The following is a 26,354-nucleotide window of genomic DNA, read 5'->3' as shown; positions in this document are numbered from 1 at the left end:
AATTATTCTTTTTCAAAGCATCAGAAAATTTAAATGTGGTAAGGAAAATCTTTACAATAAATGGTATTGAAACAACTGGATAACTGTAAAGAAAAAAACAGATACATACTTTATACCCTACCCAAAAATTTACTCAGGAAGCATCATAAACCTATATGTAAAAGCTAAATTTATAAAGCTTTTGGAAAAAAAATATGGGAGAATAACTAAATGATGATCCTGGGCAGAGGCGGGGGCAAATATCTTTAAGAGGATACAAAATATATCTTTTAACAGGATAGTAAACTTGTAATAATTTAATAAATTGGATTTCATGAAAATAGAAAATTTATGCTCAGCAAAATACAGATTAAGAAGATGAATAAGCAAGGTACAGACAGAAAGAAAATATTCACAATATATACATATGTATTTAAAACAACAGTCAAATATAGAATGTATAAACGTTTTTTAAAAATAACACAAGACAAACATCTTATTGAGAAATGGGCAAAAGAATTGGACAATTCATAAACGAATAGATAGGAATTGCCAATAAAAACATGAAAATTTGCTCAATATCATTAGTCATCAGCAATAAAAGCTAAAATCACAATGTGATACTACTTTACATCCATTAAAATGGCTAAAATAAATGACTAGCAACATCTGTTGGGAGTGTACAGATAGTCTGGAAATTCTTTGGCTGTTCTTATTAGGTTAAGCACAGATCTACATTAAAAATAGAAATTCCACTCCAAAGTATTTACTTACCACAATAGACTTTTATATAAACTTTAATCATAGGAACCCCAAACTGGAAATAACCCAAACGTATGTCAACAGAAAAATGTATATGCAATTTGTTGTATATTCATATAATGGAGTACTAGTGAACAATAAAGAGGAATGAACTATTGTTACATACTACGCAGATAAATTTCACATATTGTTGGCTGAAAAAAGCAAGGCATACAGGAATATATAAAGTACAATTCCATTTCTGTTAAGGTCAAGCATAGGCAAAACTAATATAACAAGATAGATAATCAGAACTGCAGTTTCCTATGGGAAGTGAGGATTGCCTGGGAAGGACATGAGAAAACTTTGAGACGATGGAAATGTTCTATATCACATTAGTCAAAACTCTGAATTGTTTACTTGATATTTGTGTATTTCACTCAAAGTAAATTTTACATCATTAAAAAAAAATCAGAAGAGATATCATAAAAATGGCAGCGTGAGGTGAGCCTCTGGAAATCTCCCCTGGAATTTACAACAAATTAAATAGCTATGACCCCACAAAGGACTCCCTGCACAGCATACAGGCAAGATGAAGAGTCTCACTACTGAATTCACCAAAAACAAATTGCGGGAGCACGGGAGGAGTGAAGGGAGAAGTGTGGAGACAGAGCCGCGTGGGCGCAGGATGCAGACCTAGCTCAGTGCTCTGAACTCACTGCATCCCGAACTACCGCAGATGTGGGAGAGGGAAGAACTCGGACTGCTAGGGCTCCAGATATGGCCCACAGGGCTGAGAGGATAGTAGCTAACACGGCTGAACCCAACTATCACGGCAGAGACTCAGAGCAAAGACTGAGGGAAGAAGGCTGAAAACAGTGGTTTAAGCCCATACTGCCGAGCAAATAATGGAAGCCTTAGGCACTGAGACTAGCATAGCTCCCCCTCCCTAACCTCCTAAAGCTTGCCCCGCCCCCATCTGCCAGGTGCTAGATGCAGAACAGTAGCAGTGTCAGACCAAAAGAACAGAATATTTGTAGTTCTGAGAACTGTGGTCTGCAGACAGAGATTTGCAGAAAAACTAGTTCTGGCAAAGGAGAGGGAGCAGTGAAAGCCAGCTGGCTGTGGTGGTGGTCGCTGCCATTGCTCTGGGCCACCTCTCACAACTCACCCTGCCCCTGGCCCCACCTACCTGGGTGGATCCCTGCAGGAGTAAACAGAACTGCTGAAACATACGGGCTCTGAATCTGGTGCAGGAAGAGCTTTGGAACTTCAAAAGCTCTCCTCATCCCCACAGGGACACTGGGTCCTATGACCCAGGCAAACTATTAACAGAGGAGAAGCCTACCTTCCAGAGAATCTACCCATTGTGTGAGAAGCTGGAAAAGTGCAAAGAAAACATAACACTACAGTGTGAGAGAGAAAAAAGAGCTGCAGTCAAAGAGACAATAAAACATAATAAAAAGAAAGACCTCTTCCTATAAACCTGTTGCAGAACCCACTCCTGTAGATGTCTAGGAAGAGAAATAATAAATCAACAATTGCCATGAATAACCAAAGCAACAAAACATCTCAGAAAGAAAGTGAAAAGTCTCCAAGAAATGAAGTTAAAGATATGGAAATATATGATTTAAATGAAGAGAATTCAAGATTGCATTTCTGAAAAAACTCAACAACATGCAAGAAAACAGACAGGCAGTTTAATGAACTCAGAAACACATTCAAAGAACAACATGAGCATTTTACCAAAGACATTGAAATTTTAAAAAAGAACAAAATAGAATTTCTGGAGATTAAGAACTCAAAGGAAGAAATGAAGAATGAAATAGCCAGCTTAGGAAGTAGAATTGACCAGATGGAAGCAAGAATCAGTGACAATAAAGATAGAACCAAGAAATGACATGGATGGAAGAAGAAAGAGACTTGAAACTTAAAAGAAATGAAAGAACTCTACAAGAACTTTCTGACTCCATCAGAAAGAGCAATACAAGAATAATGGGCATACCAGAAGGAGAAGAAAGAGAGAAGGGAACAGACAGTATATTCAAACAAATAGTCGCAAACTTCCCAAACTTGTGGAAAGAACTGGATCCTCGAATGCAGAAAAACAAATAGAACACCTAATTACCTCAACCCCAACAGGCCTTCTCCAAAGCACATTGTACTGAAACTGTCAAAAATCAACGATAAAGAATCCTCAATACCAGGGAAAAGAAGACGGTAACCTACAAAGGAAAGCCCATTACATTGTCATCAGATTTCTCAGCAGCAACTCTACAAGCCAGGAGGGAGTGGAACCAAATATTCAAACTATTGAAAGAGAGAAATTATGAGCCAAGAATAATATACCCAGCAAACATATCCTTTAGATATGAAGGAGGAAAAAAGACCTCTCCAGACATACTGAAGCTGAGGGAATTTTCTAATACACGACCTGCACTACAAGAAATACTAAAGGAGGCTGTTTGACCAACATCAAAAGGGATAATTTGTGGCAAACAAAACATAAAAACAGGAGAGTAAAGGCTTGAACCGGAATATGGGAATGGAGAAAGTAGGCATGCTGAAGAAAATGGAATACTCTAAATATCAAAATTTCTTTTACATAAACTTAATGGTAACCACTCAAAAAAAAAAAAATCCAGAACCGAAATATATACTATAATAAAAGAAGAAACAGAGAGAAACATCATAGAATACCACCACACAGAAATAATAGACAACAACAAAAGGCAAGAAACCATGGAGACACACACTTACCTGAAAACTAAAGAAAGAATGACAGGAAATCCTCACATATCAATAATCACCCTAAATGTAAATGGACTGAACTCACCAATATAAAGGCAAAAAGTAGCAGATTGGATCAAAAAATCTAAATCCAACCATATGATGCTGTGTTGAAGAGACACATCTAAGCTACAAGGACAAGGATAGACTCAAAGTAAAAGGGTGGAAATTGAAACTTCAAGCAAATCGTATCCAGAGAAAATCGGGTGTAGCCATAATGTTATCAGATGAAACAGACTTCAGGGTGAAAAATATAACAAGAGACAAAGATGGACATTTCATAATGGTAAAAGGGATTATACAAGAAGACATAACAGTCATCAATATTTATGCCCCCAATCAGGGAGCACCAAAATACACCAAGCAACTACTAACAGAACTAAAGGGAGAAATTGACCAAAACACAATTATACTAGGGGACCTAAATACATCATTGACAGCTATGGATAGATCATCCAAACAGAAAATAAATAATGAAATAGCAGCCCTAAATGACACATTAGATGAAAAGGACATAATTGACATTTATAGAGCGCTTCATCCTAAAACATCAGACTCATCTACATTCTTTTCTAGTGTACATGGAATATTCTCAAGGACAGAACATATGTTGGGACATAAAACTATCCTCAGCAAATTTAAGAATATTGAAATCATACCAAGCATATTCTCTGATCACAAGGCTTTGAAATTAAACATCAACTGCAAAAAGCAAACAGGAAAAAACACAAATATATGGAGATTAAACAACATACTTTTAAAGAAGGACTGGGTCAAAGAAGAAATTAGAGGAGAGATCAAAAGATACATAGAAACAAATGACAATGAAAATACATCCTACCAAAATTTTTGGGATGCAGCGAAAGCAGTTTTAAGAGGGAAATTTATCTCATTACAGGCTTATCTCAAGAAACAAGAAAACTCCCAAATAAATAACCTCATGTTACACCTTAAAGAACTAGAAAAAGAAGAACAAGGAAAACCCAAGGTCAGCAGAAGAAAGGAAATAACAAAAATTAGAGCAGAAATGATATAGAGAACAAAAAGACAATAAAAAAAATTAATGTGACAAAGATCTGGTTCTTTGAAATGATTAACAAAATTGACAAACCCTTGGCTAGACTTACTAAGATAAAAAGAGAGAAGACACTAATTAACAAAATCAGAAACGAAAGAGGGGAAGTTATCACGGACACCACAGAAATACAAAGGATCATCCAAGAATACTATGAAGGACTATATGCCACCAAATTCAATAATCTAGAAGAAATGGACAAGTTCTTAGAAACATATAGCCTTCCAAGGCTGAAACATGAAGAACTGGAAAATCTAAACAGACTGTTCACCAGTAAAGAAATTGAATCAGTCATTGGAAACCTTCCCAAAACCAAAGTCCAGGACCAGATGGCTTCACAAGTGAGTTCTACCAAACCTTCAAAGAGGACCTAATACCAATCCTGCTCAAACTCTTCCAAAAAATTGAAGAAGAGACAGTCATCCCTAACTCATTTTATGAGGCCAACATTACCCTGGCAAAGGACAACACAAATACCAAAACCTGGCAAGGACAACACAAAAAAAAGAATTACATACCAATATCTCTGATGAATACAGATTCAAAAATCATAAACAAAATTCTAGCAAATCGAATGCAACAATGCATTAAAAAGATTATTCATCATGACCAAGTGGGGTTCAGCCCAGGGGTACAAGGATGGTTCAACATACGCAAATCCATCAATGTGGTACATCATAAAAACAAAGCAAAGGACAAAAATCATATGATTATATCAATTGATGCAGAAAAAGCATTTGACAAGATACAACTTCCATTTATGATTAAAACACTTAATAAAATGGGTATAGAAGGAAAATACCTTAACATAATAAAGGCCATATATAACAAACCCTCCTCTACTCTCATAATTAATGGTGAAAAACTGAAGCCCTTTGCTCTACGTTCAGGAACATGACAGGGCTGTCCCCTATCACATCTGCTTTTCAACATAGTGTTGGAAGTCCTCTCCAGAGCAATCAGGCAAGAGAAAGAAATAAAAGGCATCCAAATTGGGAATGAAGAAGTTAAATTGTCATGCTTTGCAGATGACATGATGCTGTATATAGAAAACCCTGAAGACTCCACCAAAAAACTATTAGAAACAATCAACGAATACAGTAATGTGGCCGGCTACAAAATCAACATACAAAAGTCCATTGCATTCCTATACACTAACAATGAAATCTCACAAAAAGAAACAAACAAACAAAAAAAGAATTCCTTTTGCAATTGCAGCAAAAAGAATAAAATACCTGGGAATAAACTTAACCAAGGATGTGAAAGACCTATATACTGAAAACTACAAGACATTTTTAAAAGAAATTGAAGAAGACAGAGAAGTGGAGAAACATTCCGTGCTCATGGATTGGAAGAATCAATATAGTTAAAATGGCCATATTACCCAAAGCAATACACAGATTTAATGCAATCCCCATCAAAATCCCAATGGTATTTTTTAAAGAAATAGTACAAAAAAGTCATCAGATTTGTTTGGAACCACAAAAGACCCCAAATAGCCATAGCAATCCTAATAGAACAATGCTGGAGGTATCACACTCCCTGACTTTAGCTTGTACTACAGGGCAACAATAATCAAAACAGCATGGTATTGGCAGAAAAACAGACACATAAACCAATGGAATAGAACTGAAAATCCAGAAATAAAACCACATAAATATGGACAGATAGTTTTTGACAAAGAAGCTGAAAACATACAATGGAGAAAAGACAGCCTCTTCAATAAATGGTGCTGGGAGAATTGGATAACCATGTGCAAAAGAATGAAACTGGACTGCTATCTGTTACCATATACCACAATTAATTCAAAATGGATCAAAGACTTCAGCATAAGACCTGACACAATAAACTGCATTGAAGAAAACATAGGTATTAAACTTATGGATCTTGGGTTCAAAGAGCATTTTATGAATTTGACTCCAAAAGCAAGGGAAGTAAAAGCTAAAATAAATGAATGGGACTCTGTCAAACTAAAAAGCTTCTGCACAGCAAAAGAAACCATCAACAAAATAAAGAGGCAACCAACTGAATGGGAGTAGATTTTTGCAAACAGTGCCTCCGATAAGAGGTAATATAAAAATTATACAAGGAAATCATGCAACTCAACAACAAAAAAACAAACAACCCAATTGAAAAATGGGCAGAGGACTTGAAAAGACATTTCTCCAAAGAGGACATACAACTGGCAAATAGACATATGAAAAAATGCTCAACATCACTAATCGTCAGAGAAATGCAAATAAAAACCACAATGAGATATCACCTCACCCCAGTCAGAATGGCTATCATCAACAAGACAAATAGTAACAAGTGTTGGAGACACTGTGGAGAAAAGGGAACCCTAATACACTGTTGATGGGAAGGTAGACTGGGGCAGCCGCTGTGGAAGGCAATGTGGAGATTCCTCAGGAAATTAAAAATAGAATTACCATATGACCCAGCAATCCCTTTCCTGGATATCTACCCCAAAAATCTAAAAACATTTATCCATTAAGACACGTGTGGTCCAATGTCTATTGCAGCTTTATTTATGGTGGTGAAGACATGGAATCAACCAAAATGTCCTTTGATGGATGGATAAGGAAGTTGTGGTATATATACACAAGAAAATATGTAATAGGACCATTTGTGACAACATGGATGGATCTTGAGATTATAATGCTCAGTGAAATGTCAGACAGAAAAAGCAAAGAACCATATGATTTCATTGATATGTGGTAAGTAAACTCAAAACAACAAAAGAAAAAGACAAACACATGAGAAACAAAAACTCATAGACACAGACATTAGTTTAGTGGTTACCAGAGGGTAATGGGCGAGGAGGGTGGTAGGTGAGGGTAAAGGGGATCAAATATATGATGACGGAAGGAGAACTGACTCTGGGTGGTGAACACACAATGGGATTTATAGATGATATAATATAGAATTGTACACCTGAAATCTATGTAACTTTACTCACAATTGTCACCCCAATAAACTTTAATTTAAAAAAAATCAGAAGCCAAAAAAACCCAAAAAGTTTTCAGAGTGAGTTTTTACTCCAAAGTATTTTAATGCCACAAATGACATCACAGGACACTTACTCGTGTGACCTTGTGCAAGGTACATAACTGCTCTGAGCATCGGATTTCTGTTCTGTAAATTGAAGGTATATATATCTCATGGATTAAGAGAATTACCTAAGACAAGAATACCAGGTATTTCCCAGAGGATTGATATGAGTGGGTGATAAGTATGTGGTCAATAAAATATTCTGCCTAATAAAGCCTTGTACTTACTCAAATTGATAGGTTTTTCAAAATAGTCTCTCTGTGTTGTAATTTCTGCATCAGCATGAACTACTTTGCTCATTTCCATTAATGCAGATGTGAACCCAACCCCATCACTAGTTTCAGAAAATTATTTTCATACTAAATATTTTATGAATTTGGTAATATAACTCACTTCTATTCTTCCCTCTTTTTCTCTTTCTTCTTCATCTTTGGTAAAACCAGAACATTCCTTCTATATGTGATGTGTACACAAGTCCTATCCTCTTGAGCATCTCTTGGAATATCATCTTCCATTAGCAAGTGTGTGTGTGTGTGTGTGTGTGTGTGTGTGTGTGTGTTTAGAAAAATACACTTTTCTTCCCAAGAGGAATATGGTGACATAATTTAATAGTATTTTGAGACCATGTTGCATCTATTTACTTCTTTTCTACAATATCTATGTTGTCATATATCATACTAGTTTTGTAATGGATTGACCATGACACTCTGACTGTTTGACATGACCATGGTTCCCTACTGCCCAAGCAAGAACTGCAAACAATTCATTCCATAATAAGGGTAACACTGCTGCCCTTGCTGGCCACAGCTGGAGGGTACGGTTAATTGCTGATGACTTTTTGCTTGAACATCCATTGAATATTCAGATCTGCATTTTAGAGAGCTTGAACAGTAAACTCTAAAAGACAGTTGGTGAACAAATGACAAAGACAGAGAAACCAACAAGCCATGATATGGCAGAAGCCATGGAAGCAGAAGGCCTGAGGTGAGTAGAACTCAGTTCATATGAACTTACCAGCAAATAGCTACCTACTAGAATGGAAGGGAATGAAGCAGCCATAATTGACAACTAGTAAAAAGACAGTCAGAGACCCAGGTTTCTGGAGCTGGGTGACTCCTTAATAATGTTCTATTTTTCTGGAAAGCTTGAGTTCCAAATGCAAGTGTTGCTATTACTCTGTAAGACCCAGCTCTAGATCTGGGCATTTGTTTGTACTCTATCTAATTCCCTTACATCCTGCCACCTGAGGTTTCATGAGAGTCTCTCTCTGTCTTTTGCAACAAGAAAATATATGATTGAGACAGGAATAGGAGAACTACTGAGATTTAAATTTCAGAGAAGTCTGTCCATTCCTAGTGATTCTGGTTTATCTAAATGGAGGATTCTCCCCTCCCTCCTTTTTTCTTTTTCTCCCTCCATCTCCTCCTCCTCTCTTCCTCTCTCCTCTTTTCCCTTCTCTTAGAAGCAGACTTTCTCCCCTTAGCTACTTAGGCATCACCTCTGTGACTAGATATGATCAGAGCAGGGATGTTCCCTTAACCAGGAAAAGTCTTTTCCACCACTTACTGGGATTTTATTCCGCAATTATTCAGGCTCAAGGGAGAGAATGTGAACTCTGGCAAAACAGAGCAAACACTCTTCCCTTTGTGCTTTTCTCAGAGCCTTGATGCTCAGGATCTCATTTCTACTCCAGGATGGAGTCTCACCCATCTCTGTTGAAATGGTGGAGAATAAATATTTTCTATGCTCTCCTAACACACACATGTGCACTCAGGCCCTTCACTGCAGGTGAGTGAAGTTCTCATCCTGTTCTCTTCGGCTCCCATGGCCTCATCACTGGTCCTTGCTTCTCCATCTTCTAGCTCTGCCCAGGCCTTACTCCTACTTCCATCTGGCCCTACTGCTCTTCTGTGACTTCAAGGCATGTTTTCCTGGGATTCCCTGCTGACTTACCATATCCATCAATGCTGACAACTTTCATTGTTCCTGGGCCTATACAATGCAGTCATACCCCAGAGGTGACTGGACTTGCCAGAGAGCAATGATTCCTTTAGACAAATAACATAAGGTCGTTACTTTCTTTTGGTCACCCAACTTGATGCAATGTTACTTGGTAGTAGGACTTTCAAAGAGTGTCCCCTTATCAATCTTCAATTCTCCAACTGAGAACTGAGATGAAGGCCCTCTTGGAAGTGCCCTCTGGGAAATATCCCCTTTGATGCATGGCATGGGGAACAAGTCTATTTACTCAGGTAAGACTCAGTTTGCTAAGTAGCTAAAGTCCTTGAGATCCTTTTCATAAAACATTTGTTATAGCTCTTCCTGTTTGCTCTCTTTGCTCTCATATTTAGATGAACCTCAGGTATCTGATTATGACCTTTCCCTGCCCTTTTCTCTGAAGGGCTGGTATATTTAGTTCTCTTGGGACTGTTTACTCATGATCTTGTCCTAAGATACCACACAAAGATGGATTTCACATGAATCTCTAGTACAACTCTAGTTCATAGAACCTATAAATCAAGTGAGTTTTCTCATAATTTTTTTTTTTTTTTTTTGCATAACAAGAAAAAAATAGAAAGCATGTAAAGGGGGGAAAATCAGGATTAAAAATCCATGCAAAGTTTCTGTAATGCCACAGGAAAATCACTGCACTTTTCCCTCCTACTCTAATTATTACCTTCCATTTTACTATAGAGGCTAAATTATTGTTGTCACACCACCTGACACTAAATTATCACTGGAAGTTAGCCAGCTGGGCAGAAGCTGGAGTCTGGTTGAAATGTCAAGTGGGTAAATATTCCAAGCTTTATTAAGAGAAGCAAACATAAAGTGAACTGAAATTGAATTCAGCTATGGTTATTTTGACTTATGGTTTGTACTGCATAGAGATTCCATACATGGATCCTTCTCATGGTCTGAGTACGGCATCCAAAAGGCAGACTCTGCTAATCTGTCAGTCCACAGACAATCTGTGAGGGAGCATGGGTAGGGAGTACCTTAGGAATTCCTTATGCCACTCATCCTTCAACAATAAACAATAGCAGCAGCCTTTCAGACCTGCTCTTATATCCAAGCCTCATACGCACTCTATGAATACCAGTCATTTAGTTGATTCCTACTCATTTTTCAGGTTCCAGTTGAGCTGTCCTTCTTCTAGGATGTCTTCCCTGACAACCTCAGCATGAGATGTTTGCTCAAATCCTTTGCTGTTTGCTCTCTTAGTCTCATGTATTTTCCCTTTCATATCAGGTATCATAGCCCACTTAAAATTATTCCATTCAGACCAGATTGCAAGTAATTTGAAGTTAGTGATCATGCGTTTTCTTTATTGTTCTTGGCATTTGGTGGGTATATTCTGTTCAATTTCATAGAGAAAGGGGTTGGATATAATGGAATGTCTCTCATGAGTATTAATTTATCATCAGGATCAGAGCACACACACTTGGAGAGGACTTTGGAGGAGAGAGAAGAGATGATATGGTGAAGAGAGAGAAGTGACTTTTATAGAATACCTATCTGTCCCAGGCAGCTTCCAAGATACTTTACGTATCTTGTCTATTTATTCTTTACAGTAACCTTTACAGATTATCTAATCCAAATTTTCACAGAAGAGAACATGGACAGAAACATGAAATGGCCCTGCTTATGTAGGTGTGTATATTTTCACACCCTGTTGAATTATACCTAGGGCTTTTGTTCCTTCCTGGACTGGTGTGCCCTTCAAATATTAGTCACTCACAAAGGTTCACTATATCCTTTAAAATTCAGTTCAAACATTTCCTCCACCTTAAGCTTTCTTATGAAAAGCCTTCTTACTCCACCAATCCTTTCAATCTGAATTAAGGATTGTTTCCTTTGAACCGCCTTTGAACCAGAGTTTCTATATTCAGAGATATATGAATATAGTTGTTCAACACAGGGACTCTGCACTCAAATTCCCTGAGTTTCGATCTTCCTCCCCCATGCATTAGTCCTATGACCTTGGGCAGTGTACTTAACCTCCTTGGCTTCATTTATTCACTTGTATCAATCAGGGTTCAACCAGAGAAGCAGAACCTGTACGAAATCTATATTAAGAGATTTATTGCACAGAATTGGTTTATGTGATTGTGAGGGCTGACTACCCCAGTTCAAAATCTGTAAACAAAGCAGTCAGGAAGGCAATCTGGACTCTGGGACACCAGCTAAAGCTGTTGTCCAAAGTCAGAATTTCTTCTTCATCAGGAAAGCTTCAGTTCTGCTCTTAAGGTCTTTCAACTGATTAAATCAGGTCCACTCAGATTATCTAGGATAATCTTTAGAATCAACTGATTATGGGCTTTAATCCTATCTACAAAGTATCACCATGGCAACACCCACATTAGTGTTTCATTGGATAACTGGGGACTATAGCCTAGCAAAATTGCCACATCAAAAGACCATCACACTTATAAAGGTGTGTGGGAAGGGGGAGGAGTAAAATAGAACCTATCTCATAGGGCCAATATGGAGATTAAATGGGTTTATCCATATCGTGTATTTAGAATAATGTGTGGTGACAGGGTCTTAATGAATGTTGACGCTTAACAAAATGTTTACTATATTATATTATCATTATTTTTACATGTATGCTTTCCCTCCTAGACTGAATTATTTTATTCATTTGTGTCTCAAAGCTTCATATTGAACCTGACCTAGAGTATGCAGGGGTTAAATTCTTTGAACAAATAATTAATTTTATTTCAGCTTTTTAAACATCTCACAACCTAGAAGAATGCCATATGAAGGCTTTATATAGCATGGTGTTAATGGAAACTACTCCTCTTTATGGAATTTTTTCCTTGCATTGGAGACCAAGGAGATATTTTGGGCCATTTTTCAAAGAAAGAAGGGTATGATAGTATGTAACTAGTTCCACAACTTCCTTTTTCATATTAGTTTCTAATACCATCACACAGCATGTTATAGTTTGACATCAGGCCAGATAAAAGAAGGTCTACCCAATGGTCTCAGGACTTGAAAATGTATTAAGCCTAAGAGAGAAAGTCATTTGATTTTCTGCAGTCATTGTGTAAAGATTATGAAAGGACATAGCAAAAAATACTTTACTTTCTTATATGTTCCAGAAAGATATTCATGTCACCTATATGTTATATCATGAGAGATTTTCATTCCACAAAGATTTAAATAATGACTAAGGGCTAAGTTTACATATCTCCAAGATAAGAAAATTAAGATAAAATTCATAGAGGTGCCCCAAACTTGTAGAGTACCATTTCCTGTACCACCTCTCTCCACATTCTGCAGATAGGTTTGTTTTACACAGTGTAACCTAATACAGTAGGAGGCTGAAACTCATCAGTAATCTCTTCTTTTGTGTGGCAAGGATGTTGCAATATCTAAGATCCAAAGAGTAAGGTTACAATATAGGGGATTCACATTAATTCTTTATTTTCCATTTTCTTTGTTTTTTTTTGTTTTTTTTTCATCTGTAGAAGTTACTTAAACTTAGCACTTGTGTGTGAATATCACCCTTAAGCACAGTTGCAAAGAAAGCTCACTGAGGTGGCTTTAGAATGATCCTGTTTCGAAGGCAAGTGTAAGCACTGTTAGACATTTAAGAAATGAGGATCAAATTCAGGTGCTGGTAAACAGTTTGTGTCCTTAGTTGAGCTGAAAGTTCAGATAAAAGTGCACAGTTAACTTTTCTTTTTATTATCCAACAGTTTGCAGCAGTTCAGATAGCATGTATATGTTCTATACCAGTTTAGAAATGAGTTGTCACTAAAGAACTGAAAGTATGCATCCATTGTGTTTATCCAATTCAAGTGTAAACTCCATTCCTCAGAAAATCTTTGCATATTATATATCTATAAATAACAAACACATAAAGTAAGTATAGTGTAATTCTTAATTTAGTTTGTCTTAAATTTATTTTAACCAAAACATTTTCAAGCTGCCACGTTTTTATTAAATTTGTTGAGAAAGAGCATTCATGAAGAACCTACATAAATTTGGTATTAACTAGAGGAACAGTGGATCACTCATTTACTCATTTACTTACTAGACATTTATTGAGTGCCTACTAGGTGCAGGGAATGTGATAGGCATCATTACGTAATACAAAGATAAAACTCCAGTCTAATAGTGAAGACTAATAGTATTAGATAATCTAATAGTATAAATCTAATAGTATTAGATAATGATGGGGTACCAGGGGAGAAAATTAGAGAGGTGCCCAGACTTTAAATATAGAAAGCTTCCTGGAGGAAATAACATCCACACTAATATCTGAATGAATTCATTAGGTGAAGTGTGTGTACATGTGTGAGCATGGGGAAAGGTATCGTAGGCAAGTTTCAATTGTTGCGACAGAGAATAGAATATGCCAGGGCTCTGTGGCCAGTGGATGCATGGCACATTCCATTTGTACTGTATTTAGTACAACTGAAATGTAGAATGCTCCTGACATGCTTGTTACAGGAGGGGTAGGGGAGATGAATAGCAAGAAGACTGGAAAAGTAGAACTCCAACAAAGGAGAGTGGAAGATGGATTCACAAGATATTTAAGAGGTATATTTAAGAATTTTATTAAAGATGGGATTTCAATAGTGAGGGAAAGGGTGAATCAAGGATGGTACTCGAAGTTGCAGTGTGAGTAAATAAATAGATAGTGGTGCCATTTACTTAAAAACAAAACAAGTCAAGCAAACAAAAAACAAACCCAAAAGGAGGCAAGCTTTTCAGGGAAAGATGAGAAAATTGGGTTGGATTTTTAAATTTGAAGTGCCTTGGGGATATAAAGTAGAAAGTCCTAGTAGATGGTTAGAGAGATGGTTCTGATATTTGGTAGCCCCCACTAGAGAAACACATTTGGGATTCATCATCATATAGTCTAGGGTTTTTCACCTTGACACTTCTGACATTTGGAACCAGGTAATTATTTGCATTAAGGACCATCTTGGGCACTATAGGATGTTTCGCAACATTCTTGATCTCTACCCACTAGCTGCCAGTAGTTTATCCCCAAATTGTTACACAAAAATGTTTCCAGATGTTGGCAAATGCCCCCTAGGGGACAAAATCACCCCCAGCTGAGAACTACTGATATGGATGGTACCTAATCCATGAGTGTGGATGTGGAAAGTAAGAGGAGAAGATGTTTTAGGATAGAACACTGAAGGACAACAAACCATTTAGGGATCAAGAAGAAAAAGGAAACCCCATAAAAGAGACTGCAATGGAGTGGTCAGAGAAGTAGGTGAAAAAAACACAGAAGCCACAGGAAAAATATTTCAGTAGAAAGCCATAATTCCAAGGGGCAAATGTGTCTAATTTAATTAGATTAATTAAAATGAAGCCTAATAAGCTTCCTTCTGTTTAGCAGCTAAAATGTCACTGACAACCCAAGGGCAAGTACTTTTGGTAAAACAGGGGACAGAGGCCAGAGGGCAGTGGGGTGAACAGTAAATGAATTTATATTGCACTATTGTATTATTTTATCTGGCCAGTCATGACAGCCCACACAAGAGAATATGGACTGTTAAAAGGGCTTGGGTTGGGGTTTTTAAAGAGGATTCAAAGGACAGTTGAGTGGCAAATGTAAACCGACAATATTGACAAGAGTGAATGAAGTGGAGGACCATGGAATGAGTACAAGAGAACTGATATAAGAGAGATCTGAACACAAGATAGAAAGGAGAGAGTTTAGATTCAAGATGTCTGTGAGTATAACAAGTAAGTAAAGTATGAATTACTGAGGTGAAGATTTGAATTGTATATCTGTGGAATAGTCACTAACCAAATTGGGCCTTGAGATCTCTATCCCTAAGTTCAGAGAGTTAACCTAGATGCCCCCAATATCTCTTCAAACTTGATTGATTTAAAGTAGTAAGAATCTTTCTGATAATTATGTGATAGAAATACAACTGTAGGACATGAAAGATATGTGTATATTGAGTTTATGTCTATGAAAGTTTATTGATATCAAATTTTTCTTAGACTTATCTTTGACTTAGGTCCATCCTGATTTTGATGCTGTAAATTTAATATTATAAGTTAAGGTATTTTATTTTCAATAATTATATCTAACCAACTTTGATAGATTCTTTAGTTTAGAAAGAGGAAACCTTAGACACCTGAGAAAGTTTTGGGTGGTTCAATAGCTCTATTTTGGAGACAAGCATTGTTTCTAAAAAAAAAATAGACAGATCAGGGAACCTTGTTGTTTTTGCTCTTTCTTCCTTTTAGCATACTTTTCTTTTTGGTTGTATCTCTTTATCCCCAGTGAGTCTTCTGACAGGTTAGCAATAATAAAGGATGAAATGTCTGTGTTTTATAGGAAAATGAGAACGCTATAAAACAAGGCCGAGAAATATGGATGGAGTACATACACAACTACCTTGCCTTTTGACACTACAGGCAGACATTACTAATTGAGTTCAGCACTCCTTCCTCCAGAATTTGGACCTGTACTTAAAGCCGTGGTTCTTACCTCTGGCTGAGAACAGAATCACTTGTGGAGATTAAAAAATACCAAAAATTTCTCAGACCTCATCCTAGATTTACTCAATCAGCATCTTCAGTGATTCTGATGTCTCTGTGTAAGACACATTTTCTACATATGGCTCTAGACAGACAAATTAGAGTTGTCACTTGAAATGAGAGATACATTTTCTCAGCTGGACAATAACTGCCAGCTCTCACCCTCTTCCCTCTTCCCTGTATTTTCACTTTCCAAAATGAAGATGCATTTCACTTCAAACTATTGCTAATTCTGAATTAGAACAAGACTATCAATAAAGGAGCTAAAGCAAGACTGAAAATGATTCTAGCCAACCCCTCGCCCATTTAGTTATTATCCATACAGGTAACAACATCAACCAGGTCATGGAGGGATTATTCCACTGGGAGTCAATCATTGATTAATCTATTCTAAAAATATTTATTAAGAGCTGGTATACTCTAAAGACAGCATACATTTCAGGTTGTAAGCAGAATAGGTAATAAAACTATGTATCGATGCAACTAATTAGCTCTTGCTTACTTGTGCTTCCCCAACAAGCCAACAAAACTTTAAATCAAAATACCAATCATTAGGGTTTCCCTAAATGAGGGATGTATGAAAGGCAAGAACAAGAAGTGTGATAAAGTCAGACTGTCTGAGGTGTGTGCCACGAAGACTTTCCCAATGATGTCATGTCCATGATTCTCACAGAGAAGCCCTAGGAGAGGTCAGGGTGGCACCAGGAAAGACTTTCTGGCTCCCTCCTCTCCCCAGCATTGGGTCTGTCTTCTTGCTTAGGGCAGCGGTGGGGGTGGGATTGGAATTTCTAGTGCTTTGTTGTGCAGAGGCCAGTGTCCATTTCTTAACAAATTTTTTGTTACACTTTTATTGGACCTTCTTTCATACTATCCTCCAAATCCTTGACTACATTTTTGCTAAATTGACAAATTATAAGATCTTGTTTTTAGCGAATGTTTCCTCTGAGATAAGAGGTTATCTCATGTTAGTGTTTCATCTCCTTTCTGGAAAGAGAACATTGAGGAAGATTTGACAAATGGTTGACTGGCTGCTCTGTGGAGCTCCGTGGGTCAGGGTGGTGTTGGAGCCTCAAAGTGGGAGCAGACAAGAAGGAAGCCAAAAGGACTGGGGCTCACGATTGCCACTTCAGGGAAGCAAGCTCTGGATTGTATGTTACCTATTAATATTTCAAACAATTGTGAATAAATATTTACTCTCCTTAAAATGTATGAAAACAACAACAAATCAAATCCTGAAGTTAAAGAGACAATATCCTAAAACAGTAGTTATCTAACTTTAGCTGCATCAGAATCACGAGAGGTTTTGTTGAAACAAGGGGGCACCAACCCCTAAATTTTCCAATTTAGTAGGTCTGGAGTAAGACTAGAGAATTTGCATTTTAACTAGCTCCCAGATGAAATCCTAATGAGATAAGATAGTTAGTAGGTTGCTAGGTAGACAGGGGGGTCCCTAGTGGAATAAACAAAAAAATAGCCGTATCCTGAAACTCCAGGTTCTAGAATGTTTCCACTCCAGGACAAAGATATGAGACCATGCCTTGAGGATAATAAATGATCTCAAATCCCTTTTGTCCTGACAAAGGAGCAGATCTGATTGATAGGAATGGGTTAGTTAGTTAATCCCTTCAGGATGGGCAAACAGGAAAAACCTGATAGATGAATTCAATTAGAAGGCTCCAGCCCCCTTCCCCAAGCAGGCAAGGGAAGGTATAATAGTAAGAGCTTTTGCCTCAGTCACTGGGCACCCCCATTCGGGACGCCCTCCCGCTTGGGAGCTGCAACCTCTTCTCCTGCCTCTAATAAACTATCTTCCTTTACAACTTTTTGTCTCTCCCTAGTCCGCGTGTCCATTCTTTGGCCTCATGAGATAGGATCCCAGCCCATACTCAGGAACTGCAGGCAGATCCAACATCATTTACATCATTTGGGGACTCACAGAGAAATATTCCTACATCACTAATGCTGCTTGTTCTGTGAATACACTTTGAGGAACACTGCTGTAGAAATATGAAACTATAAACTGCATTGGTCTTGTGATCCTGTAGTTTCAATGAGATGTCTTTTAGTGCCACCTGAGATTTGTATATGTACAGACATCACAACTTGATGTAGCCCTGACCTCAGTCCTCTTAACGAGAGGTTAAAAACTCATTTGCCCAGTGAAAGTTGTTCACATTTTAAAATTAGATGCCACAAAGTTGTATGAAAGATTTCACGTATAAATCTGGATTTCCAGCTTTTGAAAAATCACAGTAACTAGCACCAATCGGCCTGTGTTGCCACCCGGCACCCGGCTAGCGATGAGGTAGATGGTGCATTCCCTCATCTCAGCTTCTCCCTCAGGCTCCCCAAATTCTCAAGAAATCAGACACACTTGTATTCAAATCTCAAAGCCCAGTGGAAGTACTTTTGGAGTTATGCACCTAATCATTGAAGATTATCCTTCCTTTACTGTCATTGTTGAAAGGACTGTGAATAAAGAATGATGAATTAAAACCATTTCCTATTGTGTTTGCCATATCATAGTGTTAAACATGAATATATTTGCAGAAAATTTAGCTTACCATAAATTAACATGAAATATATCATTGTTCTAGATGAAAACAATAGCCTGACCCCCCTACCTTGCCTTAGAAGCCTGAACTAGTACCTGATGCAATATAGTTCAGTTGGGGGTTTTAAAGGAAATTTCACTGACTTTTTATTCATCTGCCAGTGCTGGCTACTTCCTGAGTTCATATAAAAAATGAATCTGTAGGACGATGGCTGGAAAAACAAACACATTTAAAATTCTTACGCTATTTGGAGAGTCTGTTGCTGCCATTGACTGATATTTCTCTGAATTCTTTGGATGAAAGTCCTAACCTCCGAATCTTTCAAAAAAGGGATTTGCATTAAAACTGAGTTTCTAGTCCATGCTCGGCAGGGTCAGAGGCTGCCTTTTCCACTGAGGTCCCTTAATATTCACAATCATTTCAGAGTTTAATTCAGCCAGTTTCCCTAAATTCAAAGGCAGAAAGTCCTGTTGAACTTTCTTTATTTAACAAAGGAGGTTTTCTTCCCCAAACTCTTCTGGCTTTGGTGACTTGGAAAAATCTTATTAGCCAGATGAAAAAAAAAAAAAAAATTCCACCACCAACTCTGGGACTCGAACAGCTATTTGGAGGCTTGTGTAGAGCAAGAGCCCAATTAGGCAGCTCAGCTGCAAGGCCGAGGGTAGCGTGCGGATCCAGGGTGCCCTCGCACACTCGTCCAACTCTGCCCAGCTGAGCTGCCTGTAAGCTCTCTGTCAAAATGGCCTGAGTCTGAGTGATTCGTTTCCCAACCACAATACAGCAGTGGAGGGGAAAGCTAATGTGCACTGAAGTAGCTGGATCAGGGAGCTAAGGCTCTACTCTCTAAACAGGGATTTGGATGGATCCGAGGTGGGCTTAAAACAACTTTTTCATAACAAAATAGAATGGCTAAATGGAGCAGCAAAGACATTTTCTTTGACCCTTTTGTCCTTAGTTTCAAGAGGAACAAATATATTCTACTTTCTTTGCTAGACTTCTCATCTGAGGAAGAAAATGACCCTTACCCGAGGAACAAATCTTTCATAGGTCCAGTTTGAAAAGAAATGGAGCCCAGGTGGTGGCTGAATCTGCAAAGGGATCAGGGAATTTTAGGGTGTCCCCTTTGGGAAGACACATGAGAGAGGTTTCCTGAGTGGGGGCCAACTGTTACACACAGGGGCAGGGCCAACTTGGCATCCTGACCTAAGGTGAGACCAGGCCGGAGGCTGCAGCCTGTTAAAACCATAGGTTGCTCAAGTGATTCGCGTAAGCTGGTGTTATCTTGAAAATATTTTGCAAGATATTTTAGAAGCAGAACCACATAGCACTTTATTAAAATTTACGTTATCCCTACCTATGTGTGTTTCAATAACTTAATTCAAATCGAAGTCCATTTCTCATGGAAACCAACTTCAGAGACAAATCAAAAGTGAACAATGTTATAAATATTAGTTAGTTAATAGCATGTAGGTTTGCAGAGATCCTGATTCTATGGCTTTCTATCTTAATTATTAATTTCCTTTTATTTTATTGTATGCTTTTTTTTGTGTCCTTGAATGGATTCATCCAATACTTTCCACACCTGCATTCTGTCTTCCGACCTGGCTTTTTGTACCTATCAAACAATCTGTAAAGTTTTCTGAGGCTAACAAAACCAGGGTTTTCTTGTGTGTGTTCTGTTTTATTTTTCCCTCAAAGGGATTACAATTTAGTTAGGGAAATGAATCTAACACAGGAACTATTAAGAAAATTTATGGGCAGATATGGTTCATTTTTGCATTGTAATGTAATTCAAAATTCTACCCTTGAACTCTTTCGCTACTTATTTACCCACTGTCTTTGGAGACTCTTCTGTGTACCTGTAGATGTCTTCTATATCACTATCTCCAACCCAGACTTTTCTTCAGACATATCAATTTTTATTTTGAATGCTCTTCTGGAAATCTCCCCTGAGTTTCCCACAAGTAGTTCCAACTCAGCCTCTTTAGAACCTTTCTAGTCTTTCTCTCCTGCGAGCAACTTCTTCCTCACGCACTGCTTATCAGTGTGAGGCCCTTGCCATGCACCCACCTGACCATGCTGAGACTCGAGATTATTCTAAGCTCCTGCTGCTTCCCCTCTCAGATAATCATCAAGTATAATTAATTAAATAACTGACCATGTCAATTTCCTCTATATTCCTATCAATCTTTCAGTTTCTTAGCATCAATGAATGATCTCTTTCACTTCAATGTGTTAAAGTGTCATCTAAGAATTCTCAAGTCTTTATTTTCAGTCTGGACCTCATTCTTGAGCTCTGTTTATATATTCAAATGCTTATTGGTCTCTTCTTTTTGGACACTTTACAGACAATTTACTGCAGAGATTGTTAAATTCTTAATTATAAAACCCCAGTTTTGCTCAGGAGTACAATATTTTCAGAAAGCACATTTTCCCATATTCCCCTGTGGGCAGGAGGATGGCATGGACCAATTCTGGCCCACGAGATGTGAGTCCCAAGTGAGACTCAGCCATGGGGCTTCTAGAGAGAATAATAAAGGACAAGCTCAGCTGGATGGGTCAGTCCTTTGCCATTTGCCTTTTTCATTTTTCCTCCTTCTTTCTGTCTGTTACCAGTTTGTAGAATAAGCACAATAAGTGACATAAACAAAGTAAAACATTTTTTTCTTCTCTCGTGTTTCTATAAAATGTATTCAATCAGGTAAGCTTCTTCTGCATTTTATTTCTCAGTGGATGGGGCCACTATTTACCCAATTGTTTAATACTTATAACTTGCTTATCACCCCACGATTTCTCCTTTTCCCCTCAAAAATGTATAAAGTCTGAGAATTAATTTTGTGAACTTGCCACCATGCGCTTACATTGCCGGAACTGTACAAACAGTTCAGTAAGGTTTCATAACCTTGGTGTATCAGTGTCTCACAGCTGCGTTCGAGTTGATGTGTGGTGGTGTCTTGTTGAGTGGCATTCATTATTATTGTTGTGTGTTTTTGTGTGTCATTGTCAGAATGTCTGAGCTTGAATTAGAGCAACAAATAAACGTTAAATTTCTTGTTAAACTTGGCAAGAGTGGAAGTGAAATCAGGGACATGTTAGTCCAAGTTAATGGGGATAATGACATAAGGAAAATGACAGTGTACAAATGGATTAAACATTTTTCTGAGGGGAGAGAACATGTCACTGATGAAGAAAGGTCAGAGTGGCCAGTAACGAGCAGAACTGATGAAAACATTGCAGAAATTCATTGAATTGTGCATCAAAATCATGAGCTGACTGTGAGAAGCATAACAAACCAAGTAAACATTGATAGAGAAACAGGAAAATCTTAACTGAAAGTCTTGGCTTGAGAAAGGTGTGTGCAAAAATGGTCCCACAGGAACTCTTGTATTATGACAATGCACCAGCTCACAGCACTGCCTGTGAGGGAGTTTTTAGCCAGTTAAACAAATAACTGTATTGGAACACTCTCCCTACTCACCTGATCTGGCCCCCAATGACATCTTTCTTTACTCAAAGATAAAGAAAATATTGAAAGGAAGATATTTTGATGACATTCAGGACATTGAAGGTAATAGGATAACAGCTCTAATGGCCAATCCAGAAACAATTCCAAAATTGCTTTGAAGGGTGGACTAGGCGCTGACATTAGTGCATAGCTTCCCAAGGGGAGTACTTTGAAGGTGACTATAGTGATATTCAGCAATGAGGTATGTAGCACTTTTTTAAAGATGAGTTCACAAACTCAATTGTCAGACCTCAGTTTCCAAATTCTACTCCTTCTGCCTCTGATTGTCATTTGAACACTCCACCTTTCCCTTTTCCCACTGCCCACTCCCAGGTGTGCCAACTCTCATCTCTTACCTAGAGCACAGCCACAGCTTCCCAACTGCTCTCCTGGCCCAAGTTCTTCCTGCTTTAATCCTATGGTCATTCTAGAGCTAGAGGAACTTTTCTCTAAACTGCTGTTTTGATGGAACTTTTCTCTAAACTGCAGATACTTAAAACCTTGCAATGACTTCTCATGTCTTTTAGGATAAGTCTGAAAACCTGTAAAAATCTTCCAAGACCCTTCACATTTGGACCTGCTTGCTTCTTCATCTCACCTTTACCCACTCACTGAGCTTCCACCCATTCTACTCTGTAGCTATAATGAACTTCCTTTAGGTCCTCAAATGTATCTTAATATTACTTGCCTTGGTCATTCACTCCAGATGCTTCCACTGTGTTGAATAATTTCCTCCTTCCTTCCTTGGACTTAGTACCACTCAATTTTTAAGCATATATACAGAGGGTGCCAAAAAAATGTATATGCGTTTTAAGAAAGGAAAAACTGTATTAAAATTGTAACACTCAATATATACCGATAACAAAAGATGAATCCAAGTCATATGTATACACTTTTTTGGCAACCCTGGTATATATGCTTCTCCCAGAAGATTTCCCTGATCTCTTTCTACTTGGGTCATGGAAAACGGTTCTCTCAGACTATTTCCTGCTACAACCATATCATAGCATATGTCACTTGGTATAGTAATTGCTTGTTTATTTGCAACGGTACTATGAGCTCATACTATAAAGCGCTCTCTACTTTATCCTCCACATACACATAAGCAGCAATAGATACTTTTTTAAAAAAATTGAAACACATTGCTGAACTCAAATAAAGATTAATATCTCCATGGATCTGAAATAAATCAGAAGTACAGAATTAAGTATAAGCAGAAGCCATGGACTTCTTGGGGCCTAAAACAGGTAAGGTCAGTTAACATCTTTCCCAGAGCCTGAAAAATGTGACTACGTTCCAGCATTGCAACTAATGTCAAGCTGCACATCTAAGGTTTATGGAGGAAGCAGAGGGTATTGTACACCCTGCAGAGAGAGGATGGACCCACACTCAAAATTTGGTTCAATAACAAGATTGATGATACCACACACACCAAGTGGGTCTGAAAAGTTTTATCACTCAAATAATAAGACCTTTCAAGGACAGCGGGACAGGCCTCTCAAGCTGTCTTGAGAGTGTAGAGAAAGGATACTGGCTTAGAGTTTTAAAGTGGTGAGAGTGTGGGGTTGGGATGAGGGTTCTAGAGGAGGCCAGAGGCTTGCAAAATTTGAACCTCTCACCAGTGCCAAAGGAGGAAGCACCTGAGCTTTCTTATCAGCATGCCCAAATGTAAAACAGAAAGGTGGGGCTTAAAAGCCATCATCAGTTAAACATTACAAAATCGAGCCAAACTCTTTATTACATAGAGACAAAGGCAAACCCCAAACACAGGTCTGACAATTACTGACTTAATACCAGAACCTTGCAATATCTCTAAGGAATAATTTCCCTGAGCTGTAAATATAATATTGAGTCTTGGTTCTGCGAGAGAGTAGGTTCAGGGAAAACCCAAAAGTTTCATATAGAGAGCGGTTAACAGGACAAGAAATGAGAGATAGAGAGAAAGAGAGGCGAGTGTAGATAGAAAAATTTCTTCAAAAGTTGAATTTGTAAACTAGAATTCCAAACACAGACAGTTGTTTTCTATCTTTCTAGTGCTAACAATGATTTCTGCTCCCCCGTTACTTTTGGTACCTGCTCCTTAGATTTAGACATGACCACATGTACAGAAATGACTTTCACGCTGAAGAACTGTGTGAAATCTTAATGTTTGTTTCCTTTCTATGTCAAACATTGAAGATGAGTTTTGAGTGGCAGTGTCATAAGACAGTGTTCAGAAACCTAGATCTTTAAGTGACTACAATGGACAGAATTCTCCTGCTGAGATACATAATAGAGAAAAATACCTTTTGTTGTTTTAAATAAAAATACATGGGGTTGTTTATTTCTTCAGTATTCAAAGTGAAGAATGACTGGCTCATAGCAGTTCTCAGATGTCCCTGGTAGACAGGGTGAAGACTCTCTATGTGGACCATGCTGGTTACTCGACCAGTTTGAGTTTGCACAGAAAGAAACTGCTCCATCCACTATTCTCCGTGGTCCCTTCCTCCACCCTCAGGGAGACTGGTGCTTTCCCAGGGTTTTTCTTGGCTATGTCTGGAGTGGTGATTGTGGAGCATGTCTGCCTTGGGAGATATGTAGATAGACCTTGAATATGCTTCCTGTTCATGGAAGATTGGAGGTGGGGACAAGGATTAATTTAAAGCTCAAACAGTAAAATACATCTTTAATCAAAGCTTATGGTATATATGACAATTCAATTCACTCAAACACTTAGAAATCTCCTGATCTGTTTGCTTCTGGTGAGCTTCATATGCCAATAACACATTACCATTCTTTAGGAGGTAGTTCTCAAATCTGCTCTGTCTTTGCTCTATTAACTCCATGCCTCTCTCACTTGACTTCATGGAAGCCAACTTGAGACCAAACCAATAGTATCATACTACATTCTGTTTCCTATTTCTAACATTAGAATACGAGTTAAGTAGGTACTTACTCTGCTTTCCAAGTTATAATAGGAAAAAATTTTATCAGTGTTTTGTCAATGCTTATTACGAATCTATATCTTTCCAGCCTTCACTAATGGTATCCCTAGTATGTGCTGCCAGAATTCATCATAGATTAAACCTTTTAAGTTAAGAAGACAACAGATAGAACATTTTTCCAGCAAAAGAAGGTATTAAGGCTATAGCTATTAGGATAAACATTAAATTAAAAAACAATTCCTTAAGATAAGAAGAAAGCCCAACTGCCAAACTTTCGTGATAAATATGGCTGCCTTTAAGTCTCCAAATTCTAAATGTCTCCTGACCACAATGATAATAATAATAATAATACAAACTTATATTGGAGGCGTAAAACATTTTCCAATTTATGAAGATCTTCTGTACAAATTAAATAAACACAATATTTTTAAAATAGTACACTTTGTAAGAAAAGCTTTAGGTTTAGAGAAAAGTTGAGCAGACATAGAATTCTCATATAGCTCCACAACCCCATCAATGTGGTACAGTTGTTATAATTGATGAGTTAATATCAATAAATTATTATTAAATAAAGTACATAGTTTACATTAGGGCTCACTCTTTGTGTTGTATTAATACATTCTATGGGTTTTGGCAAAGGTAAAATGACATGTTGCTACCATTACAGTATCATTATTATATATTAGCCACTTTGAAGTTTATAATATGACATTGTTGGCTATAATCACTGTACTGTGTATTAGATCTCCAAAACTTATTTATCTGCTTGTTGCAAGTTTGTACCCTTAAACATCTCCCCAATTTCCCTCACCTCCAGCCCCTACTCATTCTACTCTGCTTTTACAAGTACAGTTTTTTTTAGATTCCACATATAAATGATATCATACAGTATTGTTTTTTTCTGTGTGACTTGTCTCACTTAACATAATGCCTTCAAGGTCCATCCATGTTGTCACAAATGGCAGGATTTCCTTCTTTTCTATGGCTGAATATTGTGTACCACATCTTCTTTATCCATTTATCTGTTGATAGACACTTCGATTGTTTCCAATTGTGAATGATGCTGTAATAAACATGGGAGCACAATCTTTCTGATATCCTGTTTTATTTCCTTTGGATATATAACCAGAGTGGGATTGCTGGGTCATATGATAGCTTTATTTTTAATTTTGGAAGAACCTTCATAGTGGTTGAATCAATTTACATTCCCA

Source organism: Rhinolophus sinicus, linkage group LG09 (genome assembly GCF_036562045.2).
Source record: "Rhinolophus sinicus isolate RSC01 linkage group LG09, ASM3656204v1, whole genome shotgun sequence".
Classification (NCBI taxonomy): domain Eukaryota; kingdom Metazoa; phylum Chordata; class Mammalia; order Chiroptera; family Rhinolophidae; genus Rhinolophus; species Rhinolophus sinicus.
This window is presented reverse-complemented; position numbering follows the sequence as displayed.